The sequence below is a fragment of the Notechis scutatus genome, chromosome 1, assembly GCF_049901735.1.
Source record: "Notechis scutatus isolate UNSWTSFEM ecotype Mainland chromosome 1, rNotScu1.2, whole genome shotgun sequence".
NCBI lineage: Eukaryota > Metazoa > Chordata > Lepidosauria > Squamata > Elapidae > Notechis > Notechis scutatus.
The window spans coordinates 208,417,104-208,437,543 of NC_142009.1; the positions used below are offsets into that span (position 1 = coordinate 208,417,104).

Genomic DNA, 20,440 nt, shown 5'->3' on the forward strand with positions numbered 1-20,440 from the left:
AAAACTTCATTTAAGCATTCATAAATTGCCAAATGATAATTCAAAAACTTTCAAGACATTTCTTAGGCCAGCTATGTGGAACAGAATTGAATGCCTTTTGATAGTCCGTCCAAGACATAAACAAATTTGTTCTTTTTCTTTAATTCTTCAAAGCCAACTTATCAATCAATAACTGGTCCTTTATTCTCCTTGAATGTTTGCAGCATCCTTTATGTTTTATAGGGAGTAACTTAGTTCTTTCTAAAAAGCTATAAATTTAATTTCCAAGTATGTCTATAAATAGCTTGCATGTGGTTGGCAAACAGGTTATGGGTCTGTAGCTTCAAGGCTCATTTCCCTTCTTGTTGTCCTTCTGAATTAGGAATATTCTTCCAGGTGTTACCCATTCTTCATTTTCCAAAACGCTTCCAAAAATCTGTTCATCGGATCTGCCAGTCGCAAATGTAGACTTGTTTGTGATTTTAGCCAAAATCCATGGAATCCAACAGGAGCACTCTGGTTTTTGACCTTCTTTGATTGCCTTCATAGCTTTTCTTCAGTAATTCTAATGTCTTCTGGGCTGGGAACTGTTAGGTTTTCAACTTGCTTGATGCATGTTCCATTTCTTTTGTAACTCCATGTCCAGAATATTAGGGTCTTCAGAGAATTGTTTCTGGTTTGCTATAAACTGCAAATTCTGCTGGAATCGAAGGTCCCTTCCAACTCTGTTGTCCTGTTAAAGCTGCCTTTTGCAATTGACTGATGGTAATTTTGTCAATGCCAATGGTGTTCAAGTGGTCCTCAAGATGTTTTGGGATTGCACCCAAGGTGCCTATTACTATTGGTACTATCTTTGCTTTCTTTTGCAGATTGTTACTATTTTTAATGCAATTTTCAATACAGTTTGTGTACAACTCCAGGTCTAAATTATTTCAATATACAGAGCTTCGGATTTGAAGATCTTGCAATGTAGTAAAAGGATTTGATATTTTAAAGGCAATAAGAAGGACTTATATGAAATAAAATGCTACAATACGGGATACACTATTTGAAGGAAAAAATTAAGCAAGAAGCAACTTGGCCTAAGAAAATAGCTTTGAACAAGCTTTAATGCTTACCAAAATACTTTTAAAAAAATATAAGAATCAAATAACTCACTAAGGATCTAAAGTTTCAAACTCAGGCACTTGAAAAAAAAAAAATCAGCCCAAGGATTGCTAACTAAACAAAGCGAGAAGCTAAAAACATAGGGTTGCTAGGAGCATGGGTGAGAACCAGCTTAGTGTAGTGGTAAGGTGACCAACTTTTTTACAATGAAAAGGAGGACACAAATAAATTGAAGAAAAAAAAACAAAGCCACTTGCATGCAGCGCACTCTTGTGTGCAGCGCACTCTTGTGTGCAGCGCACTTTTGTGTGTGGCGCACTCTTGCGTGCGGCGCATTCTTGCGCATGGTGCACTCTGGCGCACAGTGCACTCTGGCGCACGGCACACTGTCTCAAAACAATTCTCCTGTGTGGAGCGCATGCATCTCATAATCACGTCTCACCGCACTGTACCGAGCCTTGACGAATCGTCATGTCAAATACAAATACGTCACATCATACACAACGGATCGGATCGGCATCGATCAAATACGGAGATTTAGAGATCAGTCTTCAAATATCAAAAAGAAGGACATGTAGGAGGACACTTTTCGAGAGAGGACAGAACTTACAAAAGGAGGATTATCTTCCCTAAAGGAGGATGATTGGTCACCTTAGTAGTAGTAAAGGAATCAGGCTAGAAATTGGGAGTTCTAGCCCCACCTTAGATATGAAGCCAGCCTTATTCCCCCCCCCCCCCTCTCTCTTAACCTTGCCAAGAAAATTGCAGGAACTAGTCTAAAGAGTTGCCAGGAGTCAACACCGACTTGAATGTGTCATGTACACACACACAGTGGTGGGTTCTGTTGCCAAGGCTCAGGAAAATTGTGTGGTCTCAACCAGGGATGGGCTTCAAAAATGTTAGCAACAGGTTCTCTGCCTGGTTGCTGGGTGGGCGTGGCCATGGTGAGCGTGGCCTAGTCGGCCTCCTGCACCACAGCAGGGGGGGCATTTTTGTCCTCACCAGGCTCCGGGGGCTTTCCTTGAGCCTCTGGGAAGGCGAAAATGGCCTCCCGGGCTCTGGAGGCTCTGTGGAAGCCAGAACTTCTGGGAGGCCCATTTTTCACCCTCCCTGAGCCTCCGTGCATGCCCTGCACTTACCTGCATCCAAAACGGGCCACGTGGGGACTCCTGGGAGTGGAGGGATAGGGTGGGCCGGGTCAACTAGAAGTTGGATGTGGGGTTCTCTGAACTGCACAGAATCTTAGCTAGGGGCTCTCCTGAACTCCTGTGAACCCTTAGCAATCCACCTCTGGTCTCAACTCATAAATCGGGCCCAGAGATTTTCCCCTTCATATTCAAAATCCCAACTAGTCAGCCAAAAAGTTTCATATTACTCTCCTTTCATTTCTTGTACTTTTGATCTTTCCTCAGTCAATCAGCATTCTACAGCCAGTGAACTGCCCATGGTTTCCTCTACATCTGCAAATCTTGGTGTTGAAGCTGGCTGGGTTTCACCTTAATCTGAAACCAACTTTGGAAAACTGAAGTCCCTGGTGGTAAAAAGGTTAACAGAGATTCCATAACATTTTAAAGAAGAAGGAAAGTCAAGGAGGGATGAACTGCCCTGAAACAAAAAAAATGTTGCATACAGATGTCAAGATCAAGGGGTTTTTTCTTCTCTGCAGTGGCCTGATTGTCGGTGACAATTGCAGGGAAGGAAAAAGGGAAAGTTTAATTTTTTAAAGAATTGTTTGCCAACTGCCATGTACATGTCAAAAAAAGGGGGAGTATAAAAGAAGCTAGACAGAAGGAGAGAGGTTTTCTTCTAGGTTTGAGAGGAGAAGCTTCTGGAATGAAAGGTGATCAGACATGGAGCAGAAGAGGCAACAGCTGGGAAAACCAGGAGCCAGAGGTCCCATAGCCAGGGAGGAGAAATGGAAAAGGAGCCTGGGGCAGCTGAAGCCGAGGAAGGAATCTGCAAAAAGAGCCAGCAGAAAAGAAAATGCTAAAATGTGGATGGTGGAGCACAAACTCTAAGTGGTCTGGGTGTTGGAGACAGAGCAAGGGTGTGTTAAGGAGAGAAGTTGCATGCTTGGGTCTGTGCAGAAGAGAAACAAGGGTGGGCAGAGGCAAAAACTAGCAGATAAGCATTCATTGCATAAAGCAAGGTTCTTCAAACTTGGCAAGTTTAAGACTTGTGGACGTCAACTCCCAGAATTCCTGAGCTAACATGACAGGAGGAGGAATTCTGGGAGTTGACATCCACAAGTCTTAAACTTGCCAAGTTTGAAGACCCCTGGTATAAAGTAAAGGAGTGGAGATTGAAATTTTTTAGTTGAGTTTTGTTAGTATATCGTATATTGTAGTTAGAATCTATTTACATTTTGTTACAATAGAGATAGATGATAAATAGTACAGAAATGAAAGAAAGAGAGATGATAGACAGATATAAAGGATAGATATAGATAGATGATATAGGCAGATGATAGAAAAATATAGATAGAAAATCTCAGTTGTAGTTTTTGCACTGGTTTTGAAAATCTACAATATTTTGCACTAAGATTGTCTAGCAATAATATTTGTATATATGTATTCACTTGTTTATGGTGTGTGTGTGTGTGTGTGTGTGTGTGTGTGTACTGTATAAACCTGTTATTGGTATATGTCTCTCTCTGTGTGTGTGTGTGTGTGTGTGTGTGTGTGTGTGCCTGACTTTCTCCCTATCACTCCTATCCTTTAACAGTAAAAAAAATGCCTCATTTTCTATTTCTCACTTCTCACCATCTTTTACATCATGGAAAACATGTTCGAGCAGAGCAAAGAATAACATTGGTACTCAAAGCATTCTCATAATAATGGCTGCCATAACAAGGCCAGAACAGACTGACATTAAAATTCAAGAAACAAAGCAGAAGAGGTGGCAGGCAGGGTATTTGCTAGTATCATGACATCATTTTAATAGACTGGCATCTGAACTGCTGCACTAAAGTCAGTAGGCAGAAGAACTGGGGGGAGGTGATATGATAGCAGTGTTCTAATATCTCAGGGGCTGCCAGAAGGAAGGAGGGGGAGTCAAGCTATTCTCCAAAGCACCTGAGGACAGGACAAGAAGCAATGGATAGGAACTAATCAAGGAGAGAAGCAACCTAGAAATAAGGAGAAATTTTCTGACAATGAGAATGAGAGCCATCAACCAATGGAGCAGCTCGCTTTCAGAAGTTGTGGGTGCTCCATCGCTGAAGATTTTCAAGAAAAGACTGGACAGCCACTTGTCAGAAACGGTATACAGTCTCCTGCTTGAACAGGGGGTTGGACTAGATGACCTACAAAGTCCTTTCCAATTCTATTATTGGATATCAAAAAGTACTAACCCATCACCTCTGTTGTGTATCAGGTCCATAGCTGCTGTAGTAGTCATTAACTCCCAAGTTGCCTCTATTCTTTATCATCATTTGACTGAAGATGCCAGCACTATGACAATTCCATTATCAACATATTGTCAGGGTTCCAGAAAAACCCAACTCCAATTAAAAACTCAGAGACAGGCATTTTCTCAAAGTTTCCTTTTATTAGAGTAGATATACTGGCACATGTGGGAAAACCCGAATCTGAGAGTTCTGGGTTTTCCCTTAGTAATTCAAAAGTCAAAACCCAACCCCTTCACCCATCAGTCCATCGCATGGTCCAATCACCAACCGTCCCAACTTGAGACATCCCTTCAACCACTCCTCCTCCAGGTACAGGACTAACCGAATCACCAAAAAGAAGAATGCTATTAAGTCTAACTACCAACACTCTAAAATCTCTCCCCCACCCCACCCCTTTTACTTTCCCAGGCACAGGAATGTGGCAGTGTGGAAGCTTCTGGTTCTAATATGTCTTCCAAAGCTGACAGATATTGGACAGTTTTGATTGCAAGCGACCCAGAGCTGCCCTCCCAAACCATCTTCCTCCCGTGCTCCATTTTTTGCCTCCTGGGCCTCAGGGAAGCCTCCTGAGAGCAAAAATGGCCTCCCGGGAGGGAGCATGGGGGCGGGGGTGCTGCAAAAAAGAAGCCATGCCCACCCAGTCACATGGCCACACCCACCTAGTCATGCCCACAGAAGCGATAGTAAAAATATTTGCAACCCACCCGTTCCAATCCATTTTTTCTTTTATGTCACATTTTTATATCATTTTGAAACTAATATTTTAAGTTTTTCTGCAATCTTTGAGGCTGAAGAAATCAATGAAAATGCTTTCAAATTAGCAAAATTTTGCCCATAGGTATGCATTCCCATCTTTCTCCACCTATATCCCATCTACTTTAGCTGTGCTCCTAAGTATTCCACACTAAGCATTACAGCAAATACCACATTCACGTTGCTCTTTTCCCTGTTATAGTTTTCAGAGCTCCTAAGGAAAGGTGACATATTGCTTTTTCTGGCTTTTAATAATGTGTAATAAACTGCAAGTCAGCTATCTCACCCAAATGTTTGCCTAGTTTTACATTTTTCTTTTCTAAGGCTTCCTGCCTATTCAAGTTTTTTAATTATTATTTTTTTTAAAAAAAAAATCTCAGATTCTCCAGGCCTCCAGAAGGTTAAAAAAAATCTTTCTGAAGTTCACGTTTTAAAACAGAGGTGAAGGAGTAGCAGCAAGGATTTGAATAATAGCCCATTTAAATGCTCTTAAGTGTCCAAAAAGAAACCTGCCAGATTTCACCAGCTGTTACTTAAGGTAAATGCCAAGTTTCTATTATTACCCATCCTAGCTCAGTTCAAATCTTTGCAGCAGAGTTCAGGGTTGTTTGTTCATTAAAAAAAATTGGATCTCCTGCCTTAAAATTGTTTTCTGCCTCTTGACAAAATAAGTAGATAAAAATCTCATTCAAAATCCAATTAAAAATCCCACAGAACTCTGAAAGTATTTTTCTTTTAATTTGGGAGGTCATTCTGCAAGATTACTACAAACCTGCATATGAAGCTATAATAGGAACAGTAAATCTCCTTTGAGTCAAATTCAGCTCCTGCTGATCTTATGGACACATCCATGTAGCTTTCTTTCAAGCAATGTAGAAATGTTTTCCAATTTCCTTCCTTCTGAGATTTTTTTGTTAATTTCCCAGGCTAATCTAAAACCCCCCAAACAATGAACTATTAAAGCTGTAAGTCTCTTACAAAATTCAGGTGAATGTTAAGCATAAATTAGTATATGCTAAGTTAATTACCTCAGTGATAGATGACATATTTTTTTCCAGTCCAACAACTCATTCTGTATCTGGAAACTTTGATATGCTCATCTCATTATTTTGTATACAAGTTGTTTTGTATATACCTAGAATAGAATAGTGTGTGTGTGTGTGCGCGCGCGCTCTGTGAATGGAGAAATACATGCACCCAATAACTGACCTTGACTTCTTGACCCATGTTTCAAGGTAAATCCCAAATTCCTAGAAAAATACATTTAAAACCCTGGCCAATTTCAATTTATAAACACAATATAGAGTGTTTAAGAGTTTAAGACTAGAAACAAACCAACATATCTAATCCAAAATAATTAAAATTTTCAATTGTTAGATGTACCTGGTTAAAATCTAATAAATGAGCTATGTTTACTTTTTATTCATTCCACATAAATGATATGAACTTTGAAGTGCCTTGGCACCAGCAAAACTAGTGAAAATGTTTAAAGATAAATCAACCAAATGCTGGAAGTCAAATACCAGGAACCATATGTGGTAGTCTTGCATAGAAGCTAAAAGATATTGGACAAAAATACACACATGGTTGGAAAAAATGATTAAACAACATATAGATTTGAAAGCTGAAGATTTTTATTAGGAATGGTACCTGAAGGTTATAGTAAAGAAAAAAACATATTTAATTATACATATATTAACAGCAGCTAGAATTGTATTTGCTCAGAATTGGAAAAGTGATAAGATACCAATAGAGGGATTGAAAAAATATTTGAATGTGCAGAAATGAATAGATTAACATTGGAAATTAAGGAAAAAGAAGATTCTGAATATTACATGATATGGAATTTATTTTATCAATGGTTAGAAACTAAAACAAATTAAAATGGATTAGATGTATATGTAAAGCAATAAAAGAAGATTGTAAAATAGATACATTGGATATTACTTATATGAAAATGTGATTATTGTTATATTGGTATATTGTTAAGAAGGGTATTAATTACAAACTGTAACCACATGAAATATGTACCTAATTGACATACAGTTGAAATGGAATGAATTTATTGTGTATATATATATATATACACACACACACACACATATATATATATATATATATATATATATATATATATATATATATATATATATATATATATATATATATATATGTTTTCTTAAGTTTCGGGTACTTACATGTATGGTGTTCGGCTTGGTTCGGGTATTTTCCCACGTCATTGTAGTTCTTTTAAAGTTGTAGCAACGTTTCAGCAGAATCTCATCTGCCATCATCAGGCTTCTGTATTGTGTCCGTCTGTGGGTCAGACTTTTACAGTGGTTTCAGATTTAAATTTGGGGCAGCCTATTGCTGTGCCAGAATGGTTTTTTCTTCATCCTGATTGGTTGGGAGTCTTGGTCTGTGTTTATTGGTCTCGGAGTTTGCTGTGTTCTGCTTGATGGGTGTTTCTGATATCTTCTGTCTGTTTTTGGCTCTTTTGTATCTTGATTGGCTGGCAGCATTGTGTTACTTTAATGGAGGTCTTTAGTGCAGCTTGGCCGGGTAAATGGACGGCTATCATTAGTTAGGAAGCTGGGTTTCATCTGGGTGCCTGGTTGGGGTGTGTTTGAGCTGGAGGTATCAGGGGGATCTGTTTGTGCCCAGGTGTTTGCCTGGCTTGTGGTGTGGAGATTTTTGTTTGTGAGTGCAGGCTTCCAAATGATTGACAGCCTGGTGGAATCATCTCTTCTGTTCATGCTTTCTGGTCTTTTTCAATCTCTATGGCTTCTCTGATGACCCACAGACGGACACAATACAGAAGCCTGATGATGGCAGATGAGATTCTGCTGAAACGTTGCTACAACTTTAAAAGAACTACAATGACGTGGGAAAATACCCGAACCAAGCCGAACACCATACATGTAAGTACCAAAACTTAAGAAAACAAATATCAAACCTCTACGGGAGGAAATAAACAGCCAGATCAAAACCTACGAAACTGGAAATTAAAAGAGCAGGAATACTATGTGACCTCCAATTCCTACGCAGCTGCAGAGACAACAATACTACACCAACCTGCTTCAAATTAACATTTCATCAAAGCACAGCAGCCACTAAACGTATCCTGAAAAGAACTGAAATGGCTTTACTACGGAACGAGCTCCACAGTAAGAGATTCCGATTAGATCAGTTAAACAAAGATTTGCTAGCACTACACCTGGAACTGAGCAGCAAAATCCACCCTCTACTTTGGGACAAGATAAAACAACTTACAACTTGGAGAGCTGATTCTGAAGGTATTTACAAACAGGAAAAATTATTGAAAAAATTAAAGAAATTAGAACATGACAAGAAAACCCCCAACAACTCACAACAACACCTGAAACAATTAGTGCACAACGTTTCCAACAGAGAACTCACCAAAACAGAAACAGATGTTCTAACCAAAGGATTCAATTATGCTATAGCACCCCAAAAAATCCCACAGAATCCATCATATGTGCAGTAGAATCCAGCCTAACTAAATTAAATACAGATGAAGCTGATAAAATAAGACACCAAGTTACCAATATCCTATGCACAAGCAAGCCACCCAAAAGCAACTTACAGAAAAATGAAATTAAAGCACTACAAACCCTGAAAAGAGATAGCAGCATAATCATCCTCCCAGCAGACAAAGGAAATGCCACTGTAGTAATGGACAGAAAAGACTACGAAACAAAATTGACAGACCTACTCCAAGACTCCACATACAAACCCATAAACACAGACCCAACCACATATCTGGAAAAATTAACCAAGAAGAAAATTATAACCAGCCACATAAGCAAAGAGATCCAACACACGATTATACCCAGAGAGAAATCTTCCAGATGCCCCAAACTATACGGCCTCCCAAAAATACACAAAGAAGGCATACCTCTCAGACCCATAGTCAGCTCCAGAGGAGCACCACTACAAAACCTAGCCAAATACCTAGCAAAGCAGCTACAGCCCCATGCTGAAACAACAGCTTCACATGTACAAAACTCATACCACTTCTTGGAAATGATCAAAGATCTACACGTGGAGCAAGAAGATCTGCTTGTAAGTTTTGACGTGGTTTCCTATTCACTCAAGTCCCGATAAAAGAGACCCTTGAAATCATCAAAAATAAATACCAACCAGCCAAACACCTCATGGAACTAACAGAACACTGCTTAACCAACACATATTTCATATACAAAGGACAAAGATACAAACAAATAGAAGGAGCCCCATGGGATCACCACTGTCACCTGTCATTGCTAACCTGTTCATGGAAGAATTCGAATCCAGAGCCCTGGCCAATGCCATCCTCAAACCCAAACTATGGTTAAGATACATCGATGACACATTCGTGATTTGGCCCCATGGACAAGAAAACCTAAACAATTTCCTAACACACCTAAACAGCGCACACCCCAAAATCAAGTTCACCATGGAAACAGAAACAAACAAACAACTACCATTCCTAGATGTACTAATCTACAAAAAAACAGATGGCACACTAGGACACACCATATACCAGAAGAAAACCCACACCAACCGCTACCTCAACGCCCAATCCCACCACCACCCAGCACAGATAAACTCCGTGGCTAAAACACTAATTACCAGAACCAAACGCCTGGCAGACAAGACACACATTAAGGCTGAACTATGCACCCTGACTAAAGTACTGACAGCCAACGGCTTCCACAAAAGCAAAATCACCAGCTTGATCCACAAAAACACACTGAAACATAATAGAGACCCAGAAGATGAACAGACCTATGGAACAGCTGTCCTGCCCTACATAAGAGGTACTACAGACAAAATTAGTAAGGTACTACACAGACATCACATCAGGACTGCCTTCAAAACAGACAGAAAAATAGCAGCCATTGTTAGCAACCCCAAAGATAAAATTGACCTGGAAAACCAAGGCGTATACGAAGTCCCCTGTGCATCATGCCCGGCCACATACATTGGACAGACCAATAGAAGAATAAGTACCCGCCTGGATGAACACAAAAATGCAGTCAAAAAGCTGGAACACACTTCCTCACTAGTCCAACACATGGAAGCTACAGGTCATAGCATCAACTTCAATGGCACCAAAACCCTGGCCACTATGGAAAACCCTAGCCACAGAGTCATCAGAGAAGCCATAGAGATTGAAAAAGACCAGAAAGCATGAACAGAAGAGATGATTCCACCAGGCTGTCAATCATTTGGAAGCCTGCACTCACAAACAAAAAAATCTCCACACCACAAGCCAGGCAAACACCTGGGCACAAACAGATCCCCCTGATACCTCCAGCTCAAACACACCCCAACCAGGCACCCAGATGAAACCCAGCTTCCTAACTAATGATAGCAGTCCATTTACCCGGCCAAGCTGCACTAAATACCTCCATTAAAGTAACACAATGCTGCCAGCCAATCAAGATACAAAAAGAGCCAAAAACAGACAGAAGATATCAGAAACACCCATCAAGCAGAACACAGCAAACTCCGAGACCAATAAACACAGACCAAGACTCCCAACCAATCAGGATGAAGAAAAACCATTCTGGCACAGCAATAGGCTGCCCCAAATTTAAATCTGAAACCACTGTAAAAGTCTGACCCACAGACGGACACAATACAGAAGCCTGATGATGGCAGATGAGATTCTGCTGAAACGTTGCTACAACTTTAAAAGAACTACAATGACGTGGGAAAATACCCGAACCAAGCCGAACACCATATATATATATATATATATATATATATATATATATATATATATATATATATATATATATATATATATATATATATATATATATATATATATATATATATACATACATACATACATACATACATATATATATATATGTTTTCTGAGGTTCTCATGGGTATTTGTATGTGGATCTTTGGTTATTCGGGTTTTCTCCCGCGTAAGATTCAAAGTATCTAGGCAACGTTTCGGCGAGGTCCCACTCGCCATCTTCAGGCTGGTGCTTTCGGCTTAGTGCCAGTGCAGTTTCTTTTCGGGAGAAAACCCGAATAACCAAAGATAGATAGATAGATAGATAGATAGATAGATAGATAGATAGATAGATAGATAGATAGATATCCAATTTTTTTCTTATCCTGCATATTTTCACCCTCTTTACTATGCATGACAATAAATAATTGTAATTTTATCAGCACCCCAGTGTTATCATGTGGCAATATTCTGTGAAATTATATTTAACCTTTGAGTATGCCTCTATTGCTTATAAATTTGATAAGCTGATAGTCATGTGACTCACTCACTCAGTACCTTCCTGGTCTGACCTTTATTTTGCTTCAGCAATAATATCAGCTTTCTGAGGTTTATACCTACATTTCCTAACAGTGAGAGCAATTAACTAATCGAACCGCTTGCCTTCAGAAGATGTAGGTCTTCATCACTGGAGCTTTTAAAGAAGGGTCTGAATACTCACTTGTCTCAAATGCTATAGGGTCCTACTTGAGCAGGGGGTTGGACTAGAAGACCTTCGGCTCTATTCTGATTGATTGATTGAACAATAATTTCTTTTTAGTGACTTGCAATGTCTGGTGAGTGTGTATGACTTCGTAGGAGTTTTCAAAAATCATAAAATATAATGTTCTAAATCAGGGGTGTCCAACCTTGGCAACTTTAAGACTTGTGGACTGAGGAATTCTGGGAGTTGAAGTCCACAAGTCTTAAAGTTGCCAAGGTTGGACACCCCTGTTCTAAATATTTATTAGAATAGAACCATAGACCTGGCAAGGACCTTGGAAGTCTTCTAATCCAAAACCCTGCCCAAGACCCACCCATACAAATGGTTGTCCAATCTTTTACCCACCCATACAAATGGTTGTCCAATCTCTTCTTAAAATCCTCCAGCAACGGAAGACCACCACCCCCAAGTATGAGAGGCAAGCTATTTGAAAAGTTGAAACAAAGAGGTATGTAACTGATTAATTTTTCTCACTGTCAGGAACTTCCTCTTCATTTCTAGCTTGGAACTCCTTTGAGGAGCTTCCACCCATTGCTTCTTGCTCTGCCCTCAGATACTATGGAAAATAAATGGATGCCCTCCTCCCTGTGACAGCCCTTCAAGTGGAAGACACCTATCATGTCTCTCCTAAGCCTTTCTTCATTAGGCTAAACCAGTGGTGCTATTCTACCAGTTTGGACCAGTTCTGCTAAGCCGGTAGCGCCAATGAGCAGCGGAGGCTGAACCAGTTCTCTCCAACACGTTGCTGTTGGGCCCACCCGCCTGCCCGGGCTCCCATACTAACCTTTATTCCTTACTTTTGAAGCTCAGCTGCTTTGCACCGCATAGCAGTTTGCCGTGCATCAGCTGCTGAAGTGACAGGGAGAGTGCAGGATTGCAGGAGGTAAGTCAGAAAGCCTCTGCGCCTGTGCAAAGTGCACATTTGGTGCATGCATATGAGCAAAGTGTGTCCGTGCACACAAAGCGTGCCAAGACATGCCCACCAAACTGGTGGTAAAAAAAATTAAAATGCACCACTGGGCTAAATATACTGCTAAGTACCTTTAGCCACTCATCATGCCACCCTTTATCATCTTTATTGCTCTTCTCTGCACTCTTTCTAGTGCCACAAGCATCTTTTTCTGTATCGTGGTGACCAGAACTGGATGCAGTGTGGCCTCACTAGTGCAGTGTACAACAGTACTACAGTATCACTTCCTGTGATCTTAATGCTATCCCTCTGTTGATGTAGCCTAGGACTGGACTGGCTTTTTTGGTAGCTGCAGTACACTGCTGATTCATACTTAAGTGATAGTCCACCACTACTGTTGAGCCTATCCCCTACAGTACATCTGGATTTTTCCTGCCTAAGTGCAGGACCTTACTGTTCTCAACACTGAACTGCATATTATTGGATGGGGCCCAAATCTGTCACAATCCTTCTGAACCTTGAGTCTATCTTCCAAAGTGTTAGCAATTCCCCCCAGCTCGGTGCGATCTGCCAATTTGATGAGTGTCCCCTTCAATCACCTTATCCAGAGCTGGAAAAATGCATAATTTTAATGTGTTTGCTTTAATATGCATTTTTTTCTTTCCTCCAAACCAAAAACCTCAATTACAAAGTTACTGCAATGCAATGGTACCTCTAGTTGTGAATACCAGAATGGCTGGGACTTATTTAAAAAGTAGAGTATGAAAAACAAGAAAAAAAATACATCTGAAAAATATATGACTTTAAAACCTCCTGCTCCTGTTTTTAACTATGTATCAGCTTACATGATTTTTCAGATTTTGATTTCATCCTTCCAATGCATCAGCAAACAAAACAAATTCACTGCAACTGAGAATTATTTTATATCCTAACAAAATGCGCATCTTTACCACTGAAAAAAGGAAACCAATTTCAGAAATTGTCTGAATTTCTGGGGGGAAATAAATGTACAGTGCATAGCATCTTGGTGGATAGAGGATGGTCTATCTACTAATTAATAATTTCCTCAATTAGAGAAAAATGAAGCATTGGAGACCGTTATTTACTCATGATTTTTCTGTCTTCAGAAAAAACTTCCCGATTCTCAATTCCATATATATATTAGTTGGAAATTTCTGGAATTCTCAGTCTTGAGATATCCAAAAGGTGACAACATGAAGTGAAACTTCTCCCTCTTCTATATTATCAAGTGTCCAAATGAATGTAACTTTATACTCCGTGTAGTACAAATAGGCAAGGGGGGGGGCTGCATTTTTTATTTTTTTATTTTTTTTGGCAATGAAAAATTGCAGCAAGAAAGGGAAGGATACCAAGGGACACCAAGCCACATGGGTGAGCTTCGAACTTCTCCCCCTGGAATTTCAGCACAGTGTGCATTTTAATGTAATTTTTCATTTCAACATGGCAGAAAGTTAAGCACAGACAGTTGTCACCTATGGTCAGAGAGTTCTATGTCACAAAAAAGAGGTTCAGGAAACCCATGTACCTGGAGGCTTCAAGTAACTCTTTCTTCATCACACATAACTCAGACCCTGAATGTGAGGATAAACACTGAGAATAAAGAGAAAGAGAACTCGGAATCTGCAGAAGAAAAAAATGAGATTTGCTGAAGTTGGATGGAGAAATAAGAAGAGAGAAAAAAAAACCCAGGTGATTTATTAATGCGTTGTGTACTGAGCAAAAACAGGCTTAACTTTCTACTAATTTTTCCTTGGATTAACTATTTCCAGTTAGCATTAAAAGGACAAGATTTAAGAATTTAAGAATTCTGATGACTAGTATTTATTAAAAGCAAAGTTAAATTGCAAGGAAAAAAATTCCAGCAAGTACTCTACTTTCGAATGAAACACTATATAGTGTCAAAACTCTTGTCTATTCTTTCCAATCTTACTGATGTAGAAGGGAGAACTTATGTCTTTTGTGAAGGTGGAACAGAATACATTTGTTCATTCTTGTAACTGCTTTCATCTTGTCTCACTCTCACATTTCCCATGCTGACCTCCATGCTAAAAGGAAATATTTTTTTGTGGTTTTCCTGGGGTCAACCCATTCTCCAAAGCACCTGAGGGCAGGACAAGAAGCAATGGGTGGAAATTAATCAAGAAGAGAAGCAACCTGGAACTAAGTAGGAATTTCCTGACAGTTAGAACAATTCATCAGTGGAACAACTGGCCTCTAGGAGTTGTAAATGCTCCAACACTGGAGGTTTTAAAGAAGAGATCAGATAGACATTTGTGTGAAATGGTATAGGGCAGTGGTGGCAAACCTTTTTTGGCTCCTGTGCTGATAATTGCCCGCGTGCTCGTGCGCCAGCACCTAGAAGGCAATGCGTGCTGGCCCCCCACACACACCCTGCGCCTCCGTGTGCGATCTCCTCGCTGTGCCACATCTGCGCAAACGTGTGCGATTCCCCGTGCCGCATGTCTGCGCGATTGCCCTTGCTGTGCGCCGCACATCTGCACATGCACAATTTTCCTTGCCGTGCACCTGCACATGCATGTGTGATTCCCCTTGCCACGCGTCTGCGCATGCAAGCACGATCACTCCCACGCGCCATCCATTTGCGCAAGCACACGTGACCCTTCCACGTGCTGCACGTCTCTGTGCATGCACCCGTGATCCCCAACGCATGCTGCGTGTCTCTGCACATGCGTGCGTATCTCCCACATTCCCCCACATGCGCACCAGATACCCAACAATCAGCTGTCGAACAGAGGAGGCGTGCACGCATGTGGAGTGGAGCTCTTCTGGGCCAGCTCTCGCATGCCAGGGGAAATGGCTCTGCGTGCCACTTCCGGCACATGTGGCATAGGTTCACCATCACAGGTATAGGGTCTCCTGCTTGAGCAAGGGGTTGGACTATAAGATCTCCAAGGTCCTTTCCAACTCTGTTATTCTGTATATGATTGTCAACACGATTATTGCTAATGTTGGTATACTACCTTACTGAAGTTGGGAAATCAAATGAAATTATTTAAAGGCTGTTTTCCCAGGCCTGCTACACTTTAGATGTTCCCATAATTTTCCATAAATCTAGAGTATACCAGTAAGGAATAATTCATAATGGGTTATTGTACAGTATTAGCATGATTAGGAATTTTTAAACCAGAAATTAAACACCAAACATTGTAATGTCTTACCCTTAAATTGCTTGCTCCTTTTAAACAGCAATGGCCACACTCTTAATATGCTAAACTTTCTTCTTTCAAATGAAAAGCAGTCAATTATAAAATATGGCTCACAAAGGCAGTAACTGAATAGGAGCCTAAACAGCCTCCAACAAATTTAGCATCTGCAAACCTGCATTATGGGTAATAATTCTTTCATCTTATATCTTTAGCTTTACCTACAGAAAATTAGCAGAACATATTGGACTGATGATAACAGTTTCCTAATTACCATCCTATAACTAAAAGTTTTGCATTTATTCATTTTACTACAATGTGAAATCAAATTTACAGAAATAACAAGGAAGTTTCTATCTTGTTCTCATAATAGTGATTTCTTTTCCTCTTTTTGTGTCACATCAGGATAAGTGGATTTACAGGATTTGGGATGCAACAGTCTAGATCAGGGGTGTCAAACGCGCGGCGTCATGGTGGCATCATGTGATGTATCGGGACTTTTCCCTCCTTTGCTAAAGCAGGTGGAGGCGGGGCCAGCACGTGACACATCTAGCCCATGGGCTGAGTTTGACACCCCTGCTCTAGATCAGTGATCCCCAACCTTTTTATGCCGCGCCCGGTACCGGCATCAGCTGGCGCCGCGGCCCGCCCGGCATCAGCTGGGCGCAGCCATCTTTTTGATGAAAAGTGCTTCCGGTGACCTCACGGAAGCACTTTTCATCAAAAGATAGCGGCCATAGCGCTCGATGAGCTTTTCGGGTAGAAATGGCTTTCTACCGGAAAAGCTCACTGAAGCGCTTAGCGCCATCATCTTTTTTATGAAAAAGTGCTTCCGGTGAGCTTTCTGCCGGAAAAGCTCACCGGAAGCACTTTTTCATCAAAAAGATGGCAGTGCCCACAACCAGCGGCCCGGTAGGACTTGTTCCGCGGACCGGTGCCGGTCCGCGGACCGGTGGTTGGGGACCCTGCTCTAGATGATCAGTAAATGATAGGAAAACAGTGTCTTCGCAGCCATCTAGTGGTCACTCAGATTTCTTCTGCCCGCATCCTGTTCTCTGATCTGACTGATCTCTAGTTTTAGGAGCCATGTTTTAGGAACTGATTGACCAATGGTTGGTCAATCTTTCATTGCAGGCAATCTTTCATTGCATGCAGCAAAACTTTCGCCATTTTAGTAGTCCTGTTACATTCTGGCTAAGGGTGGGATTCAAATTTTTAACAACCGGTTCTGTGGGCATGGCTTAGGTGGTGGGCGTGGCTTGGTGGTCATGTGACTGGGTGGACATGGCTTGGTGGTCATGTGACTGGCTGGGTGTGGCCAACTCAATATCACTCACATCGAGGCACACATCTCCTTGCTGGCCTCTCGTGACTGTGGGGATGCTGCAACAGTCATAAGTGTGAAAAATGATCATAAGTCACTTTTTCAGTGCCACTGTAACTTTGAATGGTCACTCCACACAAGCAAAGTACCAGCAAAGGAGGGGAAAAAACTCCAGAGAAGTTCCTGAGACAGGAAGTCTAGTCCTGCCAAGAATGTAATGAGGGTTAACAGAGAGGCAGTTTCTGTAAGCAACACCAGAATGTTTCCTTCCTGCCTTCCTTACAGGATTAGGCCAGTAATTTCTTCTAACAACTGGCTCTCTGAATTACTTAGAATGTTAACAACCGGTTCTAGCGAATAGGTGCGAACTGGTAGAATCCCACCCCTGATTCTGGCTCATGTTTAATTTGTGACCTGCTAGATCACTCAGCTCCTTTTCCTATGTGCAGGTAGTCCTCTATTTACAATGTCATTTGAGCCCAAAATTTATGTTGCTAAGCGAGACATTTGTTAAGTGAATTTTGCACCAGTTTACAATCTTTCTTGCCACATTTCTTAAGCGAATCACTGCAGGTATTAAGTTAGTAACACAGTTGTTAAATGAATCCAGCTTCTCTATAGACTTTGCTCGTCCGAAGGTCGCAAAATGTGACCCCAGGACACTGCATCTGTCATAAATATGAGTCAGTTGCCAAGCATCTGAATTTTGATCACTTGACCATGGGGAATCTGCAGTGGTCATATGTGAGAAAAATGGTTGAGTCACTTTTTTCAATGCCATTTAACTTTGAAGTCCCCAAATGAACTGTTGAAAGTTGAAGACTACCTGTATTACTATCAAGCTAAATCTTTTCTATCCAATTCTATCCAAAACCTTATATCTTAAGTTTTTTTTTTCCTTTCCAACTGCAGGATTTTTTCCTGCATTTGAATGAATTTCATCCTGTCCTTTTCAGACTGGTATAAAACTTTTTTCAACCTTCTCTTTCTCTTCAAAAGTATTAGCTACTCCTCTTGGAGTTGACATGAAAGAAATGTAAATGTAGGTATTATCAATAAACACAGGGGACCTTATTGCAGATCTCAGCAGGGAAGTTCCGAGAATTGGCAACAATAGTTAATCGATGCTGCTTTATCTTATTGATCACACTAAATATGATTGCAGCTCCTTAAAAAGTTCAGTCTAGCAGGACAGGTAAGACGACACTATAAATGATTGTAAAAGTTCTTTTTTTTTTTTTTTACTTTGTAGGTTTTCAAAAATCATAAAAATATAATGTTCTAAATATTTATTAGAATAGAACCATAGACCTGGCAGGGACATTGGAAGCAGTGGTGGGATTCATTTTTTTTTTACTACCGGTTCTGTGGGTGGGGCTTGGTGGGTGTGGCTTGGCTTGGTGGGCATTCCACTCCAGGGAAAGGATACTGCAAAATGTCCATTCCCTCTCCACTAACCTGTTTTCCAGCTCCGTTCTCCTGTGCAGGGCAACAAAAGTACACCCAGCCCATCAGGTGGGACTTGGGAAGCAGAGAATAGATGGGGGCGGGGCCAGTCAGAGGTGGTATTTGCCGGTTCTCTGAACTACTCAAAAATTCCACCACCAGCTCTCCAGAACTGGTCAGAACCTGCTGAATACCACCTCTGCTTGGAAGTCTTCTAATCCAAAAGCCTGCCCAAGACAGGGGTTCTTTTACCCACCCATACAAATGGTTGTCCAATCTCTTCTTAAAATCCTCCAGCAACAGAAGACCACCACCCCCAAGTATGAGAGGCAAGCTATTTGAAAAGTTGAAACAAAGAGGTATGTAACTGATTAATTTTTCTCACTGTCAGGAACTTCCTCTTCATTTCCAGCTTGGAACTCCCTTTGAGGAGCTTCCACCCATTGCTTCTTGCTCTGCCCTCAGATACTATGGAAAATAAATGGATGCCCTCTTCCCTGTGACAGCCCTTCAAGTGGAAGACACCTATCATGTCTCTCCTAAGCCTTTCTTCATTAAGCTAAACCAGTGGTGCTATTCTACCAGTTTGGACCAGTTCTGCCAAGCCGGTAGCGCCAATGAGCAGCGGAGACTGAACCAGTTCTCTCCAACGTGCTGCTGTTGGGCCCACCCGCCTGCCCGGGCTCCCATACTAACCTTTATTCCTTACTTTTGAAGCTCAGCTGCTTTGCACCGCATAGCAGTTTGCTGCGCGTCAGCTGCTGAAATGACAGGGAGAGTGCACGATTGCAGGAGGTAAGTCGGAAAGCCTCTGCGCCTGTGCAAAGTGCACTTTGGTGCATGCATATGAGCAAAGTGTGTCCGTGCACACAGAGCGCGCCAAGACATGCCCACCAAACTGGTGGTAAAAAAAATTAAAATGCACCACTGGGCTAAATATACTGCTAAGTACCTTTAGCCACTCATCGTGCCACCCTTTATCATCTTTATTGCTCTTCTCTGCACTCTTTCTAGTGCCACAAGCATCTTTTTCTGTATTGTGGTGACCAGAACTGGATGCAGTATTCAAAACGTGGCCTCACTAGTGCAGTGTACAGCAGTACTATCACTTCCTGTGATCTTAACACTATCCCACTGTAGATGCAGCCAACAATATAAATGATTGTAAAGATTCTCATTTTTAAATGCACTATCTTGATTTGCTCCAATTTTTACTTATGTCCCATGACCTTTCATTTTTATAAATCCAACTATTTTTCTAAATATTAATCACCACTTCCCACTTCCTCACATAGCTTTCCTCCTATGTAGCATCACTCTTTCCCCATTCTCCCCTTGCTGAATTTGGCAGGGAAGGTATTTGACCATCTGAAGAAAGATGGTTAACAATCAAATTAGCTAAGCAAAGTCAGCAGGATTAATACTTTTTTAAATTTTTCCTATTCTCCCTTCGCCATTAAATTTTTCCAACAGCAAACTCAAGGAAAAAGCTGTATTTAAAATGGACACAAATATTAATATTGGGATATCTGACATATATTAGAATCTCCCATTTTGATAGCCAGATTAGGATTCTCTTCCTATCCTCAGAGAAAAAAATCCATTCCCAATTTGCTGCCTAAATCTAGATGCACATTGTTTTGCAATGGTCACAAATGTTTCTCTGATGATTATAGACAATGTATTGGTATAAATTTTCATGGCCAGTATCTGCTGGGCAGTCTTGAGCTGCAAGGTTGAATGCTTGTAGTCTAAAGAAAAGACTTCCTGGCATTCTGCTGGCAAATGTGGCCATTACAGACATCA

General features: G+C 40.9%; 1 protein-coding gene across 3 annotated transcripts in view; it reads left to right on the forward strand.

Moving 5' to 3' along the window:
* The window catches only part of LOC113415914 (transcription factor 15-like), a 28,780-nt gene extending 26,170 nt beyond the window's left edge, over nucleotides 1–2,610 (forward strand). For all 3 annotated transcript variants that reach the window (XM_087950088.1, XM_087950090.1, XM_026673520.2), the window contains one exon: nucleotides 2,499–2,610. The gene's annotated coding sequence lies outside the window, so the exon portion shown is untranslated. The remainder of the gene's footprint in view (nucleotides 1–2,498) is intronic.
* The last annotated feature ends 17,830 nt before the right edge of the window (nucleotides 2,611–20,440 follow it).